A 21,502-nucleotide genomic window follows, 5' to 3' on the forward strand; every position below is an offset into this window, starting at 1 on the left:
ACTCCTGAACCCCTTTTACTACTCAGTTTGTGCATGTGACTTCTGTGACAGGACAGTCACATCATGAGGATAACAGCAGACATTGTGCTTCAATAGTAAACACTGATGCTGGCACACACCCTGGAAATTACAGAGCTCATTAGAGGACAACATAATGCTCCATGTATTGAACACAGCCAGGCAAGGGATGGGAAAAGGAGCTGGTGGATTCTGAAAATACATTGGGTTTTGCTTTGATCTACAACAGCCATTGAACAACTTTAGCTGCATTAGAAAAATATGTCCCTGTCCATGAGAAAACATAACATACATCCAAATTACTGCTGATCTTTTTAGTCTCCTCCCCACAACTGGCTCCACCTTTTGAAGCTGCAAACAAGGTCAGCATCTCATAACTGGAGCATTAAAGGATGGATGAAGTTCTGCTTTTCTTTGGGACCTGAGAAACTCAGTTTGTGCAGAAGGTATTTACCTTCCCAGTGACTTCCAAGGAAGGAAACTACTGCAGCAGGACAGAGATCAAGACACACTGATCTAGAAGCTTCGTATAAAACAGTATAAAATGAGCTTGGTTTTCTAGTCTACTGCCTGAGGCAAGAAAGAGAGACATAAAAAAAAAGAAAAAAGAGAAAGTATAAGGAATAATAAGACAATAAAACCTGATATAAAGGCAGATTAAGAGCCTTTCTACTGCAGGCATAGGAAGATAAAGTTTTAAAATAGAGGCTTGAACACAAAGGTGTTTTTGTGGTATTTACAGAGGTTTGGCATGGCAGAAAGCTCCTTTCTGTTGATACAGAACTGAGCTGCAGCAGATTGCTATCAATCCACGTGTACAAGCCACACAAACATCCTGGAAGGAAAACAGAATGATGCACACAGGTGCAGGTCTGGAACTTGACTACAGAGAGAAAGAAAGAGCATAATCAAATCCATTACTGCAGTGGAAATCTGGGAAGAGAGAAGATGCAGAATGTGCACAGAGAGAAGATAACACCACTGTGCACATTAAAAATATCATTAAGAAAGACCACAAAAAACCCCCAGAACCATGGTTATCCAGTCAGGATGGAATCTCAAATGGAAGCATGACTGATGCTGTTGAAAGTTTGACCAGTGTAAAAAAAAGGAAGGAAGAAGAACTAGTGTTAATATTTGGATAAGAAAAAGCAACTGGAAACATCAAAGTTTCCAATGAATTCAAGAGGCAGATGTCAGTCTGGAAGTGGTGTAGGATGCAATCACAGAGGTGAACCCTAAATTGCAAATGACTGGTGTAACTTCCTAATTCTAAAAATGTGGCCATTACTAAAGTAAGGAAAAAGAAACCTAAAAAAACCTCTAGTGATTCAGTCAGTGAGAGATTTCACTGTTTATTCAGCCAGCATTCAAGTTCTCCTGTTTGCAGACATAAGTTAATTCATCAATTACTAAATGAGTTCAGTTAGTTCACAGCGTGTAATTAATTTATTCTCCTCTGTTAACAGGCACATCCTAATGCCACTTTTTAGTATTTTGCAAATTCAATTACTAGACACAATGAGAAAAAGGGAATTTTGAAGGCAAGAAATAAAACTGCAGCAAAGACAGATGCAAAACCTATGGAGATAATGTACAACACAAATGGCATCTGGCAGCAAGGTCCTTTCCCTGCCCAGCAGGGTTGGCTGCTCTGAATTAACTTTTCTGTGGTTGGAACAGGTCTGGGAAGTTGGGTGCAGGAATGTGGCAGCTGCCAGCCCATGGTGGTGTCCCCACAGCCATTCCCCTGCAGCTAGACTGACTTCTCATTTCTCTCACCCCTTCCAGTCCTTTGCAAACAGTTCCATCAAGAGATCCTTTTTTTCATGGAACTACTCTGGATTTCTTTGTGGTTTTAACAGTGGCCAAGGAAATTCACTCAAGAGGAAATTCACTCCCCATAATTCCTACTGTAGCCACCGTGAAGGTTAAAAGGATTAAATGGTTGAAGTGATGACTGGGATAATAAAGTATGTGCTGTGTAATGCCAGCTGCACAGGCCTTGACAGAGTAAAGCTTTAGAAAAAAATAGAAGAAGAAAGTCTTTAAATATAAAACCTGACAGTCCCTTGAACATATCTGCACTCCAAAAGCCATGGGTAAAATAAGAGCTGGGAGGAGAGCTCGGGATGGGTGTTGGGAGGGAGGTTTCAGGCAGCACCTGCAGCAGTGCCAAGGTGGGAGCAACCCCAGTTAGGTCAGATCTGCCCCTCACACTCACCAGCCCTTCCAGCACAGAGGGAAGATAGCACTGGAGGCACCCTCAGCCAAGGAGGGCAACCAGCTGAACCATAATCACAGTAATGGACTGCAATTACAGCTTCATTAACAGGAAAATTAAGTTAGGTTTCAGTAACAAGCCATAAAATTTTTCTTGTGCGAGTGCAAGGCACACAGGGCTGGAGCTCTGGGAAGGCCAGTCCTGTTTCATGGGGGATGCAGCACCAGGCAGGGACACGTGGCTGTCCACAGTGTCCCCTGCCATGAGACTGGGAGTCTGCAGGCATCAGCCACGTGGCCTGTCTCAGCTCTGCCTGGATTTTGGCAGGATTTAGATGCCTAGACTCTGGAGTGATAGAACTTTCTATTTAGTAGCCACTGGGGCATCAGCATGTGCTGTACCACAGCCAAAGGTGTCCCAGCTGGTGTGAGGGAACCTGCTTCTCACCTAGACTTTTCTGTGATAAAAAAAGCAGCCTGAACACCATTAAGTGCCCTGGAAGAGCCTGAAATCCACCAAAATCCATGCCAACACCCAAGCTTTTTCCAAAACAAGGCTGCACAGAGGCTCTGGTGGTTACCAACCTTCCACTGGACACTGAAGCACCACCTGAAAAGCAGGAGAGATCCTTTCTGTGCCTGCTCAGCCTTCAGCTTCAGTCCACCCTGGAAAACTGGAGCAGCAGAGATGCAAAATACGAGGCTGAACACGTCTCTGCATCGTTTGTGTGGCTCCTGGTACCCAACAGGCTGCTCCACACCAAACCTGAGCTTCCCTGTGCTCCCTGCCAGGCACACACAAGCTCAGAGCAACTGCTGCCCAAATCCCTGTCTCATGTGTCACAAACAAGGTCCCTCTGGAGTGTCTCTCTGCAGTGCTTATTCTGATTCCAAAATTACATGACATCCCTACCCCTGCCACCCTCTCAACACCTCAGGGGTCCCCCCCAGGCTTTTCAGTCTCCTTCTGTCTCAGGAATGGGAACGGAGCTCTGCCCTGTGCTCCAGGACTTTTTTCACATCACATGTAGGAATTATTTCCTAATTCTGGCCCAGGCAGTTGAGTTCCACACCCAAGGGCAAAAGTCCAGCATGGATACAATAAACTGGGCATCTATGTGCTTTAAAAGCTCAAAACTGGATATTTCTCAAGAGGGTACATGGTGCATGTACAGGGGGGGACACAGCTAAGCATCATTTTGATCTGAAGCTTAAAATACACAACCCTTCCTGAACTACTTCTGTATTTGCACGGAAAATTTGGTGATAATCTTGATGAAAAACGCATAATTAAAAGAATTTTGAAAGTGCTTAAAAGGACAGTAACAGAGAAGATAAAACTGATTCAGACTAGAGCACAGCACTGCAGTGAGACAAGGAATTATGATGATTATGTTTGAGGTGTTGTAATTTAAGACAAACTGTAGCAGAACTGCTACAGCAGCTTGCTAATTCTATTACTAATCCTTACATCACACTTTCCAGACTCCTTATGGATTTCCCTCCTGACAGCCTCTGCTTTATCAGCATTTTTTTGGCAAAAGGAATTACAGTAACTTCTGCTACGAGGGAATAATTGTGTCAGGGGGCTGGTGAGGAATATTCCCTTGCATTTCCAGATGGGAGCAGCACTCTGCTCACTGTGCTCTCTACAACACCTCACTGGAACAACCCCCATTCTGCCCTCAGGGCCATGAAAGTTGTATTAGGTTTCCAGTTAAGGTGAGGATAATGTGTATCCTGTGTGGATGTGACAAGATAGGCTAAACCAACTAAAAGAACTGAAGTAAAAATGCATTAAATTGCACTTTAAAATACCATACAGATCTATAAAGCAATGCAGACTCAAAGGAAGAAGTCAGAAGTGTGACAGACCATAGGAATACAGATTATGAAGCTACTGAAATTCATTTAAAGCTGGATAATTAAGCCCACACCACAAATACTACTTCTTCTTCTCCTTAAATACAACAGGCCTCACTTCATGTGTCAGTATTATTAATACATTGCTTTGTATCATTGTCCATGGCTACAAAACCTCTTTCTTTAAACACCTCAGTCCTAGATATTTTCAAATGCAAAGGAATGGAGGGGAAGGCTACAATGCCCCGATCAAACTTGTATTTTTTTATTTGCTCAAAATCTATAGTTCTGTACCCTAAAAGCCAGATGCTGAGCATATCTGCTGCATCACTTCCCTGAATCCCTGCCAGCTCTATCTGCTCTCTGAAATCCCCTGTGGAGATTTCCAGCACACTGGGAGCCCTGCACAGCTCTGCCTCCGACCCTTCCTGTTGGGGACTCCTGAGCAATGGGTTTTATCTCATTAATTCAGTGTTTTTTAGGAAACTACTTTTCCCTGCCAGTTTTTAAACCCAGAGGAATTTTCTAGATGTGCAGTGACAGCGCATGAGTAATAGCTCCCTCATTAAACGACCAGGGAGTCATAAAACAAAACAAATTGTTCAACTTCCCAGTGTTTTTCCGATTTGCTTTCCCTTTCCAAGTCCTGTAGTGCTCACAAACATCCCAACTATCTAAGTGACGTCATTTCTAGTCAGAATTCTTAAAGGAAACAACATGTCCTTTGCCTGTTGCTCAATTCTCTGGTATTCTTGCAGTCATTTATTTGTGCCCCTGAGTAGTTTCAAGTAATTTTTTTGTTTTTTTTTAAAATCAAGAGCTAGTTGTGCCCATGTGAAACACGTACTTCCAAAACACACCATGAAAAGCTTGTCTGGCATGGGAGAGGAGCTGTGTTGCATTTACTCCTGCTGGGAACAGGTTCTTTATCCCATTTTGAAACATGGGAGTCACAACTATAGGCTACAATTTTTGCATTGGTTTGTGAGAATGAGACAAGATATTAGCTCCTGTGTTTCTCTTCAGGATAGAACAAGGTAATAAAATAACTCTGGGAGGTGAAAAGGCTTAAAAATATTTGCATTTAATATGTATTTTGGCAGGCTTGCAGAAGCACTAACTACTATAGTTTTCAGAACAATCCTTTAAAAGGTGCTCTTGCAATCCTCAGCTTAAGACAGCAAAGGAAGGACTGAGCAGAGTCAGTCTGAGGTGACCTGAATTCAGTGTTCTGTTTTTACTGAAAAATGTGGTTTTCTTCAGGAAAATTTCATCTCCTTTCGCCTGAACAAAATCCGGGAGCCGCAGAATGAAAACCATTTCAGACAGCCTGAACATCTCACACCACTGAGATTCTAATTCTTTTTAGATCTTTTAATGAGCAGCAGAAAGCAAAGGAATGAGATAAACTGGGAGTTCCAGACCACAGTCCCCAACACATTTGGCAGCTGTGAGGAGACCCATTACACACGCCAGGCTCATTGACCTTGCAGATTTCTCCAGCTGAAAGCTTATTCCCTTTTACAGGGAGCTTATTCCCTTTTACAGGGAACTGTACTCTCTGTATCTACATGTAAATGTTTTGATGCTGATGAATAATCAGCAGCCTGAAATACACATTTGAGTCAGGCAAAGAAGGGATGAATGTCAGGGAAAGACTACTTGAGCAAAAGGTGAGCGGGGAGCCCAGCCCAGAGCCTCAGGGATGCTCTAGAGCCTCACTGCTGATGATTTCACTACAAGTTCAGTATTCAAACACCTCTAAGGACACAGGCTGTCAGAATTTGCCTCTTTACACTGCTTTATAATTGGCAACAAAGGTGGGAACAACTTGCCAGCTTCACTTGTCACATCATCCTTACGACAGCGTGCGGAGGTACCGCTGAGGAAGGGGGATTTCGTCAGGACTGAAATACATCGCAGACACCGCGGCAGATGGCACTGGGTGAACTGAAATGGAATTGAAAAGTTCAGGGTATTTTAGAGAAGGTTCATTTGAGATGAAACGAGGTAACAGTTTAAGAAATAGAGAACAGTGAAGGGAGACAAAAACGTATCCTCGTCATCTTTCTCCTGACATACAGAGATGCTCAATGAACCGAAATGATTGTAAATATTTTGGCATTTATATCACGACCAAAACTGAATGTGACTTCCAGGATATGTGTCCTGATACCCTGGAACCTCCCCAGACATACAATCCCCCCACCCTGCATGCTCTGCAGTCCAAAGGGTGAGAAAATCTCTCTTGTCATCTTTTTAAATGCAAAGCACAGGTGAAATGGGGACCTCACAAGAATATGCCAAAGCCAGGACTGGAGAAATTCAACTTTTAGAGAGATAGTGAAAACACCCAAGGTTATTAAGACTAGTATGAAAGAGCACAAATAACCCTTTGAATCTTTAATAATTGACTTTTACAAGGAGTCCATCACCTCTCCCTAAAGTCTTTTGTACTGGCTGCTGCCAGAGATGTTACTGGAATGGGCACATCAAAGGTCTGAGACTCTGCTGATGCCCTAAGATACAGCTCACTCTGACATTCCAGGAACAAGCCTGCTAGTGAAGCAGAGTTTGGACAGCATTCCCAAAGCCATAGAGCCCATCAGGCCTGTGGACAGCTCCTCATTAAAAGAAGCAACAAGGAACAAAACCCCAACCTCTTTTCCAGGCAGTGAATGACACCAGCATGAGACTGACAACTTTCAGGATGAGGTCACCTCCGTTTCCCTTCAGAAATGAAGCTGGCAAGTACAATTAACAATAATTAAAAACTCCTTTCACAAAGGGACACTACACTTTTATTATCTCTGCTGAAGCCTCATCAAAAGCATCACAATGGGCTTGTTGATTTTTTTTTTTTAAACCAAGACAGAATAAAAGATAGAAAGAAAACTGGCAATTAAGAACAGAAACCCTATTTTCTTAGGTGCCATAGTACTTTGGCTCAAAATACATATGGTCCCCCTGCTTCCCTAAAAGAAACTCAGTATTTACTAGATAGCCACAGGAAAACATAACCAAAAATTTTACTTTACCAAAATAAGAAGCTTAATGGATAAATAAAAGTGCTTGTGACACTGAAAGTTATATGGGAAGTGTAAGCAACAAGCTGTTTCAGGACTGTTTTCAACAGCCATGAAAACTTCCTGGCACTGGATCCCAATGATTTTCTTCAGCACAGAGCTCCAGCTGCAGTAAGTTCCTTTACATCCCAGTTTACTATTAAAAAATATAATGATATGAGAGCCAAACACCATCCATGGATTCTGCTGCACATCTACAATGCAGTAACAACTTTATAAATCCTTTAAAAGGATTTATATTTTTGCTGTGCACATTAAAGATCCCACTGCTCTTTATCAGGGAAAGTATTTTGCTATCCGTGTCTCCTCCATACGCAGGCAGACCTGCCAGGTCAGATCTACCAGTAGAACTTAGGGTGCAGATTAAACCCTGGCAACTGGCTATCACCCAGAAACTTGAGTGCTTAAATCACTTCTAGAAGTGTGATTACTTTTGAAAGATTTAGTGTTACAACCCCAAAATGACCCTGCTGCTGTGCAGAAGACGCTGCACTCCTGCGCAATCCAAGCGGCATCGGGCACATGGGTTCCCCTCTTCCAGGAGCGTGGGTGGATGATTTTCCCAAGATTGAGCCAATTTTAGGACAGAAGGGTAAGCCCAGGGACTGAGAATGAGAGGGTTAAGTGGGAAGCAGGCAGAGTGGAGGCTGAGCCTTGCAGCAGGAAGCCCACCTGCCCCCGGAGCGATGCCAATGCCCGCTGGATGAGGAGCGGTGCCAGCCCACAGCCCAGAATAGCAGCAGGGCCAGAGGAAGGGAAGGAAATGTTTGGTCTTAGGCAAGAGGTCACTCCAGTCTGAACACATCAGCACTTGAAGTGTGGTTTTGCAAGGGCCTGACTCCACAAATCCCCGCTGGTACCAAGGGTCATGACAAGAGGTCAAGGACGCTGTGACATGATCTGCTCACTGTCACTACACAGACAAGTGTAAACAGGGAAGTCACATGGCATCCATCCCTAGTGTCATGCAGTGACTTCCTGAGTGCCACCCAGGCTCAGAACATCTCCTGCAACATCCCTTAGCCCACACACAGCGTCTGCAAAAATGGGAACCTTTAAGCACCTCCTTTTACCGGCACCCATCCCCTCCATCCTCCGTGACTCAGGAGGATGCCAGAGTGCATTTCCCGCTTCCTCTCCCTGCAGTGCACAGAACACAAACGGAGCTGAGTGCTGACACAGTAAGTAGATTGACTGCAGTATTTTGCTTTTTGGACCGAGTCCCAATTTCAGTCTGATCTGGTTCTCAGATAGGAGGCTGTACATTGTCACAGCGTTTGTAGGAGCGGTTGCTACACTGATTCCACGAGATAGGCGAGGCTGTGCATCTGCATATCAGAAAACCAGATCGTGCACGCTGCAGATGCATCGAATTTTCTCAGAATAATAAAGTGGAGAGACACTGAAACCAGCATGGAAATCAGTTGATGGGCTTCTTCTAAACAGACTGGTATAAATACAGGTCAAATTTGCACAGAGTGTTCAAATTTGCATCGTTATGTTTTTAAAGCCTTTTGAACAGCAAATATTTTATAACAGTTGGGACAACAAGCCTGGGCGACAGCAGATTTGGACTGGTTTGTCCTATTAGTACAACACTGACTGTGGATCATGTCACAGAAAAACTCAACTTTCAATCAACTGCTCAAATAACAGGTGAAATTTTCCCAGTGCTCAGCATCCAGAAGATGTCACCACAAGCTGGAATTAAGCACGCAGGTGCTTCCTGCTGCCTGGCACTGGAAATCATGCCTTTCAAAGGATGGTTACACACTGAAAATAGACGTGTATTAACCAGTACTTATCACTAAATATATCTGAAATACACAAGCAGCTTAAGAAGCTCCTTTCCTATATACTATAATCCTAACAGATCTCTGCACCTTTTCTTTGGCACTATTTTATTAAGTTTACTCAGGAAAGAATGCAGCCTTGCTCATCCACATGGCAAGACCATTATCTTTTAACAGCTGTACCATTCTGAGACAATTTTTGATAGGAATTCTCATGCTATGATAACACTAAGATTTGAAATACACATATTTTAGACCAAAACCTTAAAGCTTCCAGGCATCACCCGAAGGACTGGAGGAAGAAGGTCCTCAGACCCCTCACTTTGTCTTAGTTGCTCAGCATTTCTTCTGGTAAATGAACTGTAACATTTTAAGCAGACAAATTGCCTCTCACAAACGTATTGGTTCTACCAGACTGACTAAGACAGACAAATAGTGAAAACTTGTTTCTGGCAGTAAATAACAAGCTGCTTTGAACTAGTTTTCAGCCCAGAACTGCAAATTAACAAGTCCATGCACAGTCTCCATCACAAAGCACTGTAATATGTAAAAAGGGTGCTATGAATTTTAATGCAGAAGTGTGTGACGTATCTTCCAGATGGGAAGCATTAGAAAAAATGTTATTACACACACATATTTTTAATATTAGGCAAATGAGACATCTTGCATGCAGCCACGTTCTTGGGGCAGCTATCACAACTGAAATGCATGGCTGATCGTAGAGAATTAAGAAAAAAATTATTCAGACCAAACCACAAAATCACAAGGGATGGGTGATGTATTTTTTTACCACCCTCCTTGCCCTACCCCTTTGCAGCAATTTAAATGGTTTCAACATGTTAAAAAAAACCAAAACAGTTTAAAAAAAATGTATCTTGTTTCTTGAAGCTGTCTGGTTGTTTCCTACAGACACTATCTCAGCATTACGCAGCCACTACAGCCATGAACTGCTGCTTTCTGGTTTGCTGAGATCAAGTGAGTGGTTCCCCTCACTTTCCCTTGAGCAACAAACAAGAAAAACTCTGGGTAATGAAAGCATTAGAAGACAGAACCTCCAGTAATAAAATCTATTTTTATAGATAGAAACAAATTTAGGATAACATGTAGGGCCTTCAGGGAGACATTGAAACAGCCTTCACCCACCTAAAGGAGCTCTAAGGGAGCTGGAGAGGGACTTTGGACAGGGACATGGAGTGACAGGACACAGGGAATGGCTTCCCACTGGCAGAGGGCAGGGTTAGATTTGATATTAGGGACAAATTCTTCACTATAAGGGGAGTGAGGCACTGGAACAGGTTGCCCAGAGAAGATGCCCCATCCCTGAAGCATCCAAGGCCAGGCTGGATGGGGCTTGGAGCAATCTGGGATAGTGGAAGGTGTCCTTGCCCATGGCAGGGGGTTGAAACAAGAGCATCTTTGAGGTTTCCTCCAACCCAAGCTATCCTGGGATCCTATAACTTCATGTCAGTGTGGTGGTTAAAACATGAGCTGAAAGGCTCACAACTCTCAGGGGCAGAATGAAGTGAAACAAGCCAAGCTAAAAAAGTTTTATTTCTCATCAATGCACCTTTGATCTGCTGTTCACAACTTCTACTGTAGCAGCTACAACATTCTGACCCCTTATGTAACCCAAGTCTTGGAAAAGTCAGTAACCTCCACTCCTGCAGCAGCTTCCTGCACCTGCCCCTACAGGTAATAAAGGATTACACGGATCAGAACTGCTGTGTTCATGAAACTTTGTTTTTTCTGCTCAGCAAGCAGCTAGTTTATTCTTAAAATAAGAGGAGTGGCTGTGTTGGGAAGAGAAAAAAAAAAAAAAAAAGGAAAGAAAAACAACATAATGAAAAGGAAGAACACACCCATATGGAAAAAAATGGCCAAAGACAAAGCAGGCTTATTGCAAATGCTGCACAGCCCTGTCACTGACAAACCCAAACTATGAATTAGCCAGAAGGGAAACTTCAAGGTTCTTGCTCCTGTGTGCACTCAGAATCTGTCCACACTTCCACAGAGGTCTCAGGCTGCTCTTCCGATTGTTGTGGTAAGTGTTAATATCAAGCAGAACAACAAACAAACTTCTAGTTAGTCCTGCCACTGTAAGTATTTTAACTGTGTCCCTGCAGACCCACAGGTGGCAATTGGGAGCAGAGTTTTTTGGCAAGGCAGTTCAGCTCCTGCAGCTCCCAAAGCACGTGTAAACACCACCAGGATCTCTGCTTAGGTAAGGAATATAAATGTGAGGGTTTGACAGATCTACAACCCAACAGGCTTCTGTTAAACATACCCCACGTTCCTCTGGATTTTATTCTGCACAGTTACTACAGCTTTTGAACATCAGCAAGGGATTTGGGCTGTTTTAATGGTAAGAAACATCTGCTTAAGTACAGCAAATTGTTTCTGGATTTGTCTAGGATTAAAAAAATGAGTAAACACTGAGTACTGTACAAGCTGTCTTGGCAGCAGTTCCAAGCTTTATAGGAAACGTACTTTGCAACAGGTGACCATGCTCAAGATGAGGAAGATTCCACTGAAATGGTCCAAAGTCTGGAGCATGTCTGCCATAAGGAAAGGCCAGAGAACTGCGGCTGATCAGCCTGGAGAAGGCTCCAGGGAGACCTTAGAGATCCTTCCAGGGACTGAAGGGCCACCAAGAGAGCTGGAGAGAGACTTGGGACAAGAAGGAATGACTTCACACTGCCAGAAGGCAGGATTAGATTCAGTATTAGGGAGAAATTCTTTATTTTGAGGGTGGTGGGGCATCTTATCTGGCTACCAATGAAAACCTGCAGGGACTGGTGTTTTCAGAACACTGCCTATGAATTTATTCCTTAGTAAATACCTTTTTGGCAGCTAAGACAAGCCCTGTCACTTCCTGCAGTCACTCATCTTTATTTGGGCTTCAAAAGGACTTGCTCTATTACAGTAAGTATTGAGAATGGACTGTGTACAACTTAGTATGACTTAACAGGGCAGCAGAGACCTTACCTTGGACAACAGCTTGACTGCACCTGACTACAGAGAGGTCACAGCTGGGGCTGTAACTCTGCCATAGTAATTAATCAAAAACAGGTACAGATTACTCACAGTGAGCTACATCCAACCTTACAGCACTTATAGTTAAATATCCTAATAAGAACCTTGACAGGCAGAGTCTGGTAATGATTTAAAGTTACTTTACTTTCCCATCTCCTCCATTACCATTAAAGGAATTTCAAGTTTGGGAGCTGTCTTCATGCAGAGGCATTGCAGGTTTGTCATTCCAGCACATCCTTCACCTTCACACCTTTTATTAGTCAGGGAACTCCCTCCCCCCTGCAGCACTTGGGTCATTTCAGCTCCTGGGAATGCCCACTACAGGCTGCAATAAGCCATATGGATTAAAAGTTTCTGTCTGTGACTTTGTCAGAGCAAAAAAACCTGCAAATACATAATTATGGTCTGACATCTTTCTGCAGGAACAGCAGCAACATGCAACCAGCTGACCAGGGTGAGGATTATTGTTTTATGCCCAGACACAGTGAAGTTCAGGCAGAGTAAATCACATGCCAGGGGAAGCAGCAGAGGTCAGCAGGGTCTGTGTGCTGCCCTGCACACCCCACAGCCCCTGTGGCAGCTCTCCATCCCCTCTGCCTGCCTCCAGGAAGGTGGCTGTTCCCAGTCTCCCAGGTATTCTCACAAAGCCAGCCCATAACACTACTCCAACTTTTTGCTACCTCCCTCCCCATGCACTCACCCCCTCCCACCTCCTCTCTCACTTGCCAGTCTCGTTACCCACCCACTCACCCTTTCCCTTACTCACTCCTAACCCACCCATTTTCACATTCCTCATTCATCTCCCTGCTCAGTCACACAACCTGAGCCTCAAACACCTCCAGTACACTCAGGGAGAAGAACTTTGCCTCCCAAGACCCACCTGCCCATGCCTCTCTCATCAACATCCCCATGCCCTGCATCCAGCTTCCCAGAGTTTCAGGGGAGGCACCTTACTGCTCTGTGCTCCCCATGTGCATGAGGCTCCATAAAATCCACCTCCACCCACATCACTGCTGATCTTTCCTTAGAACAGAGTGAGGATGGATGGATGGATGGATGGATGGATGGATGGATGGATGGATGGATGGATGGATGGAAGGAAGGAAGGAAGGAAGGAAGGAAGGAAGGAAGGAAGGAAGGAAGGAAGGAAGGAAGGAATAAGGACTGGGCAGTGCTGGCCATGCCTCTGCCACATCCAGGTGTGCTGTGCCTCCAGCAGGAACCCAACACACCCCAACCCTGCCAAAACCCCGTTCCTGGAGGTTTCCAACCCAACCCTCTCAACCTCTGGAATATTCTGGAAAGAAAAACAGAGGTAATGCTTCAGGAACATGCAGAGGACTGGGGGAAAGGTGCTGGATCATGTCCAGAGGGCAGCTCTGAAGGGCCTGGCTCAAGCCAGCGTGGCTGTGTGCCAGCTCACACCAACCTCCCACCCCATCCTTCTCCCATGGGGTGACTGCAAATAAAACAAAGTCCACTTGTCCTTTTTATAGTCAACTGAACTATAAAAAAACTGAAGTTTTTTTGGTTTTTTTTCTTTAAGGAGGGGATATGGATCTAGCTTTCAGTGGTCAAGACAAAGGAAAACTTTTGAGACAACCCTCCCTAGGCACCCGAAGCTTCTGGTAGTGAAGAGCAAGCCCTGAGGAAGAAACAACAAACAGGCAAACCCCAAATCCCACAGAAACAAGCAAAACTATAAAAAGAACAATAGTTATGAAGAATTTGAATGGAAAGCTGGGATAGGGGGGTTGGGGAAGACTCCAGTAACTTGACTGCAACTTCCACTAATTCTGTCACTAATAGAAAACTAGTTTTTTTGGTTTCCCTGCAATGCCCTCTGCAGACTTGTCTGCACACACAGCTTCCTCACAGTTTAAATGCCTCAATGGAGTTAAAAATCACTTAAATTTTATCTCCTCCATACAAAAACATTTTCATTTCCAATTCAAATTGGCCTTTTCAGGTAATTTTCAACAATTTCTCAAATGACACCAGAACAGACCACTCTTATACTAAAATAAAATATGCATCTGAAAAATTATACTATTAGCAGTTCCATTTAAAATCTATCTTCAATCAGTAGAATTTTCCCAAATCCTGAAAAACTGAACATGCAGCACTTAAGATAAGTGATACATTTAATATTCAAGAGCACATAATACTATTCCACTCATATTTACAGGCTGTTAACACCCGAGCGAATTGCTGAAAGATGAGAACGTAGACTTGAAATCATATGAAATATTATGAAGTAAAGAAATGGAAAAAATTAGGGCACATATTAGGCAAAGAAAAATCTTGCTATTGAACTTTGTGGGAAAGATTCCAGAGGATGAAAGTGGAAGGCTCAGTTCTTAAAGCATCTCTAGCCATAAAGTGCAGGGGAGAAAAAAAAAACCCCAAACCTACAACCACCCAAACCCACGCAGCAGGAAACATGTACTGGCAAGACCATGGCCCGGATGATCTAATGCACCTTCCATCTCTAACATCTCTGATTCTGTAATTCCATAGGAGCTCTCAACACAGGGCTGGCCAACTTCTGCAGCAACTCAGTCAACTGATTGGTGTGTGATAATCACAGTGCTCAATTAAAAGAAAGCCCTTGGAGCTGAGTGTTGCAGCTACTTCCCATCAAAGCCGTGCCAGTAGGGATGTGACTGGCAGGGGCTTAGTAATGACAGGGTTGTGGGGAACTCTCCTAAACAGGCACAACAGAATTTATGTCATTAAAGAGACAATCATCATCTTCCTTGCAAAACGCCCGGGGTCAGCTTTTGACAGTGGATTTGATAACACAGAGCTCAACTGTGTCAACATTTACGTATGCAAATAACTTCGCTCCTACGTGCGAGCGAGCCTTAGAGCGGCTGGATCTATATTATACAGCATTTTTAACTATTTAACTCTTGATTTGTGCACTGAGAAAATCTTCCCTCAGGGTAAAATACCAGCTTGTTTCTCAGATCATGTGCTTTGTTTGCTATTTTCAAGTCGTTAGGTAAGCACACAGGCAGGAAGAGGACGGCGCAGAAGAACGCAAGGCATGAGCGCACCTCTGGTGCTTTAAAGGAGGTGGTGTGAGAAAAATGGATTAATGCAACTGCAGTAAGAATCAATCAGGAAAAATGAGAGAAAAATGCAGAAGAAGAGAAAAACCAGCAAAGCAGTAGAGTAGAAAGTAGAGGTATGTAGAAAGATAATCCTTCCCAACTGTGCTGTGCCTGCTGGAAGCCAACTGCCCAAACTACTGCTGCCCCAAAACCATCTGCAGAGAGAGGGGTTCAGGGGCATTTTGCCTTTTTTTTTTCCCCTCCTGGCCAATGGAAATTCTATCTTGGCTCTGATTATGACAGGACATGATTTGTGGAATAACAGACAAAGGGAAGGTTTTTGAAAAGTATGAACAGAAGAACAATTTGCAATGCTGTTTGAAAAAATGCCAGTTTGATAAATGTCATGAGCCTATCAGGCTCTATAAAGTTTATTTCTATATATTTATATAGAACAGTCAGACTGAAGGTTCAGATTGGATATTGGGAAAAAAATCTTGGCTTTGAGGGTGGGGAGGCCCTGGCACAGGTTACCCAGAGCAGCTGTGGCTGCCTCTGGATCCCTGAGGTGTCCAAGGCCAGGCTGGATGGGGCTGGAGCAATGTGGGATTTGGTGACCCTGGCCATGGAAGGAGGGCTGGAATTAGATATCTTTAAAGTTCCTCCCAGTCCAAACCATCCTTTGATTCTATGACCAGTAACCAGAAATTTTAGCAAGGGATGGACTCCTCTCTGGCACCACACAGTATTATCATAGGTACTTTTCTTTTTCTTAGGTACTTCTGCTCTGAGCAGATGTTGAAGTTAAATGCAAATACCTAAAACCCAGATGCCAAAGGAACAGAGGAAAGAGTGTTGAACAGACTGCTTGTTTTGGAGAAAAAGGTTAAATTAGCTCTTCCTTGAGCTCCACTGTGATGAACAGACAGGGAAGGTGAGGTTTCCTGTACACATTGCTGAAATTCATGCAGCTGTCACTGTAAGTGACAGTGTCACCTTCTCTTTTGCTTCTGGCCATGAATTCCTCCCACCTCCCCATCAGCATCAGCAGCACTGCAGTAATGCCATGGCATGGAGCAGCTCTAATTTCCCAAGAGAAAAGAAATGGAGAAGAAAAAAACACTTTTTCAAACTAGCTCAGCAAATTGAGCTCTTCAGTTTGGATCACTCCAAGGCCACTTGGTCATCGGGGATGGCCATGGAAAGAGCTGATCTTGAAACCACAGGTGAGACTTGCAGAGCAGGTACCCTCTGCTCACACTGAAACACCAAGGGCAAAACAACGTCCAACAACCACTGTGACCCAAAGCCATGTCTACAGAAGACAATACTGGCACCTTGAAAGAGTATTCCACTGGTTAAGAGCTCACCTGGGAGGCTGGGCATTTCTCGCAGGGCTGGGCAATTCCCCCCCTGCAGATCCCAGCTCCTGCAAAGTCCCTGAACCAGCAGGCTTCAAGCAGAGCTTGGGCTGAGGCTGCTTTCTGCCCTCCCACTGGAGCTGGGCCAGCTCACAGAGGAATTCAAAACTCACAAAGCCATAAAGAGAAAGCCCTGGAGGGCAAGTATGACTCCATGAGAAAGAGACTCCCAGGAGTAGGGGCAGAGCCCTATATTCTGGTTCCTTCTCCAGGAACTGCTCATGCCTACTGCACAGAAGATTAGATAAAATGTATACATAGCTCCCTTTATACTAAAGCTTCAAAAATACATCCTATGAGCTATGTAAACACACCTAAGAGCCAGTGACAGCTCTGCCCTAACAGGAGAACAGCATATTCCTACCTGTATTCTTGGAAATATTTTTATACTTGGTGGATAAAAGTAAATCAAAGAGCAAAGCTGAGATCTTCCCAGGTATGACTCACTTCTGCCAACCTCATGTTTTGGCAATAAAACCGCATGTACACTCTCACCTGAGCCTGTAATAACAGGTCATGTGGGGAATTTCTGTAGCCACTTGGGCTCTTAAAGGTACAATTCAGGTGCCCAAACTTAGGTGAGAAGTGAAACTGCCTGTTAGTGTCCATTTGCTGCACCAGGGAACACCTGCAGTCCCAGCAGGACATGACAGCACTGCCTAGAGGTGTCCTAGAGTTTGGCAGCAGAAATAAATCCAATTCTGGATGCACCATCCCTGGAAATGTTCCAGGACACACTGGATAGGACCTGGAGCACCCTGGTCCAGTGGAAAGTGCCCCTGCCCATGGCAGGGTGATGCACTTGGATGTTCTTTAAGGTCCCTTCCCTCCCAAACCATTCTGTGATTTTACGATGTGAGAAGGAAGCGAGGGGATGAGACTGCAGAGATCATCACACACAACTCTACCCTGAAAATGCACTGATAGAAGTGGCTTCCATTAAACCTCATGCTGTTGGAAAACATGTATTTTTATTTCCCTCAATTATCTCTTCTTTTTTAGATGTTGGTGTTACCATTCCAGCAGAATGATGGAAGACTCCTCACTCCTCTTTTCCAAGTCCAATTTTGAGCTCACCATTTCCTATGCAAACTTTAGCTGTGAACTCTGGATAGCTACAGGCCATAAAAGAGCCTGAAAATTTACAAAACAAACAACAGCCTGTGAACTTCCACATGGGAATCCCTCAGACATCAGTAAAAATCCACACTACCAAAACACTACCCAGACCTAAAACACCAAGCACATGGTACAAGACATCACACCACACACCTGTGTATCCAGTTTTGGACTGGGAAGTGTTTTCCTTACATGCAATTTATGACTTGTGTTTCAATACATACTATTTATGATGCAGGCCGTTTTTTTGTTTAATTTTTTTTAGTTTGCCTGTTTGCTTTTTTTTAAATTCACATTGACTACTGCAATGAACAATACTCTGCTTCAGAGACAGAGTGCTGTTCCAAACTCAAGATAACAACCAAAGGCATGGGAAAACATCACCTTTGCAACATATAATTTAGATTTGTTCAATAATATTAGGTGACATTTTCAAAGCTGCCACTAAAAGGAGATACTGCATGCATGACCAACTCAGCATATTCTATGATTCTGTGACTCTATGTAAAATAAAAAAATCAGGTTTCAAAATATGTTTTATCCAGTTTTTGGGTGAAAACCATCCCTGTGCACTGCATCAATAGTAAAAGCCACCTTCCCAAACCAGATGATTTTCAAGAGCAGCACTTTCCCTGTCCCACAGGTGGATTCACAGCAGTGAACTCAAGATCTAAGACTCCTTCTCCTCAAACAGGGCCTGCTTGGGATTTTTCAGTAAATCGAATTGCTCCACTGTGATCCTGAGGAAATTTGATCTGCTGCTTTAGTCCAGGTTTAACAGTTAACAATTTAGCAGCAATAAAAATCTGCAACTTCCTTTCTTTTCATCTGAAGTGATAAGAAAACAATGATTTTTTTTTTTTTCTTTTGGAAAAAAAAAATCCCTTCTGAGAACATTCTGATAAGGTTACGGTTAAATAAATGATTTTCAGGAGGCACGCAGTGAATTTACAAAAATACTTGGCAAAAAAATCTATCTTTGAATATCTAATTCATATAACGTTCCCCTTTATTTGTTTAATTCAAGTAAAATATTTTCCTCCACCCTTTCCTTTTCATAGGCTTTTCACACCCACATAACAACCAAGTGACTCTTCCCTGACCCGGCCTCCCACGCCTTTGGTACAACTGCTCCCCGCTCTTGAGCTCTTCTCCCAAGATCCAAAGGAAGCACTTAAGGAAGGGAAAGGAAACCCAGTACAATGCTGAACCTTCCTTTTTCTTTTTTTTCCCCCTCATTAAACCACTGGGTTTATTTGGTGTCCTGCAGGGATGTGTGGTGCACAGAGAGCCTCCTCCGCAGCTGTTTTGGAAAAAAAGGGAAAAAATATCCCTGAGTGCTCTCTGTAAGTGCCAACACAAGTGGGTTTGGGATGGCAAGGTGTCCTGGTGTCACCATCCAGGGAAATAGCAGCAGCAGTGGATCCCTCCCTTCGTGGAGAACCTGCAATTCCTACAGCTGCTGTTTGGAGAAGACAGGTCACAGAGCAAGACCAAGTCAATAATCATTACTCTGTTTTTCCCATTTTCTAATCATCTCAGCATTCCAAACGATGCTCTGGAAATCCAAGAGCTACATTATCCCATCTCAGCATCCTCTCTAAATGGAAAACACAGTCTCAATGCTGGTAAAGCACCAAAGGGAAGTTAAATATCACTGTCCTCATTTCATGGACAACTAAAAATAAACTCCTTGCCCAAGAAGCTCCCCCCTCCAAAGAATTCCTCCCAAATACAGCGACAGAGTCGACAGCAGATTCAGGGAGCACAACTTCCAGACCTAGCTCTGTCAGCCAACTGATTCCTTCCAGCCAATAGTATGTTAATGATTTGGGGTTTTTTTGAGAAACCACTAATTGATATCTTTTTTAACTTGGCATTTTACAGAGACACTTAAAAATAACATAGTTTCTATTTTAGGCATATTTTAGGGAAAGTATCATTAGATTTAATTCCAGGGATGAACATCTGATTTTCATGTGAAATTCTTGAAGACCAGAGCCTTGTTCATTCGGTGTTACAGGGAAATTACAGCTTAGCCATGACTCTGGGATGATGTGATCCCAAAGCTGGAGCTCTGGCCCATCCCCTTTGCTCAGCACCAATATCAGCAGAGGTTTGTAGGTGAAAGGTGGGAGGGAAAAGCAGTTTCAAAATGTTTCTGTCACCCTGATCAACAAAGTTTCTCCCTCATTCACAGACTCCTAACCTGTGGCAGGGCAGCCAGTGCTTTCTGCAAAAGCTCCAGTGGAAAAAAAAAATGAAAGCACCTCTTCAAAGAGCTGCTGAAGGGCTTTCTCTCAATCCCATTTAGCAAGATACCATCTCAGCACTGAAAATAAGCACATAAACTTACCAAAGCAGTATCAGGAGAAGCATCAGAAATAAAGTTCAGGCGTTACTCAGCCGTCAGCACCTCAGCTCCTCCCTGGCACCAAGTAAATCCCACAGCAGCAGGTACCAGAACTGCCTCTGCTCTGCTGCTCACACCCGAACGCTCACAGCCGGGCTCTGAATCTGCCACCAACAAAAGAAACCACAGGAAGACTGCTTCCCTAATGCTTCAGAACTGAGTCAGTGGGTCAACAATTCCTTCGGTTTAGGAGCCAGACCAATTCCCTTAAACATCCCTTCTTTTCTTTTTTTTTTTCTTTCTGATGGAGAAGCCAACTGTCTCCTGCCAGTGGCAGCCCATCTGCTTCCAGAACAGAACCAAAGCACTCCAAACCACCACCTCGTTTTGGCACAGGCATCCATCCTGACGCAACTCCATTTTGTCTCCCACGTCTGGGAAAAGCCATGAGAAAATACTTACAATGGAAAAGGCAGCCGGGCAAACTGCTTCGCGTGCACCTTGCGCAGGCTGTGCCGGCTGGCAGCCCACGCTCCCATCTCCCGTGCCTGGGATGGAGTGGCACAAAGGAGAGCGCTTGGTGTGACCCCACGGCTGTCCCCTGGCGTGCCTGGTTCCGTGCAGGCACAGAATATCCCGGGTGTGCATTTCAGGAGCAGCGCCTGAACAAAGAGAAAGCTCCGGAGCTGCTAGCCCTCTTCCCCATCCATGACTCAAAACCGTCTGGTTGAAAATTGGTTTCGTAATAACCCTTTAGTACCACCTACTCACATCACAGAGCGATTCTTGCAGCAAATGCACAGGAAATCACCAATGACTGCCAATGGAGCTACTATTCCAAGAACCAGCTCTTTCGGTTATTCCTTCATCACTTGGAAACCGAGATGCTTTTACTTTCCCTATTGCACAGGGTGTAGGTTTTTTTAAGATGAGCCTTTAACTACGATCCTGTAAAATACTTTGTTGATAAATCACCAGCTGAAAACTTGCCCACTGTATTTAAAAAAAATAAAAACGAGAGAGAGAAAGAATTTCACAATACTCATTCCAGAAAATACAGTAACTCCTTTCTGGAAATAACTCACTGGACAAATCAAGCAGGGAGAATTAATTTTTGGAGACAGTCTGCATCCTGCAGAGCACACAAAGGCGGTGTCGTCAGCCACGTGCCTTTCTGACCACCAACAGCAGACCCCTGACTCACCCAACCACGAGATGAGTCGCTATGAATGAGTTTCCTCTTCTTCCACGCTCCCCAGGGGTGCTCTGTGCCATATCCTGAGCCTAATCCCGACTTTGATGGAAATTCCAAAACTCATCTGGGAAGGCTGTGGCCACCAGCTAACGACGTGGCCATCTGCTCCCTCCTGCTTTGAGTCACCTGTCAGCAATACAAAAGGAAATTACTCAGCAGCGAGCACGTGGAAGCCTCTGCTACAGCCTCTGGCGTACCCCTTACGGGAATGCAACATTCTGGAGCACTGGGATCACCCTGAAAGGAAAGTGTTACGTCCTGTAGCACTCCCATTCAAAA

At 44.0% G+C, this 21,502-nt stretch overlaps 2 long non-coding RNA genes across 3 annotated transcripts in view; one reads left to right on the plus strand and one right to left on the minus strand.

Annotated features, from left to right (window-relative positions):
• LOC132327896 (uncharacterized) overlaps positions 1-21,502 on the minus strand; it is a 121,278-nt gene that overhangs the window by 11,258 nt on the left and 88,518 nt on the right. The gene's annotated exons all lie outside the window — the stretch shown is intronic.
• Positions 14,983-18,106, plus strand: LOC132327890 (uncharacterized). The gene is made up of 3 exons (XR_009486641.1): positions 14,983-15,209; positions 15,852-16,009; positions 17,499-18,106. It is a non-coding gene; the product is annotated as an uncharacterized LOC132327890 (long non-coding RNA).

The sequence above is a fragment of the Haemorhous mexicanus genome, chromosome 5 (genome assembly GCF_027477595.1).
Source record: "Haemorhous mexicanus isolate bHaeMex1 chromosome 5, bHaeMex1.pri, whole genome shotgun sequence".
NCBI classification, from domain to species: Eukaryota; Metazoa; Chordata; class Aves; order Passeriformes; family Fringillidae; genus Haemorhous; species Haemorhous mexicanus.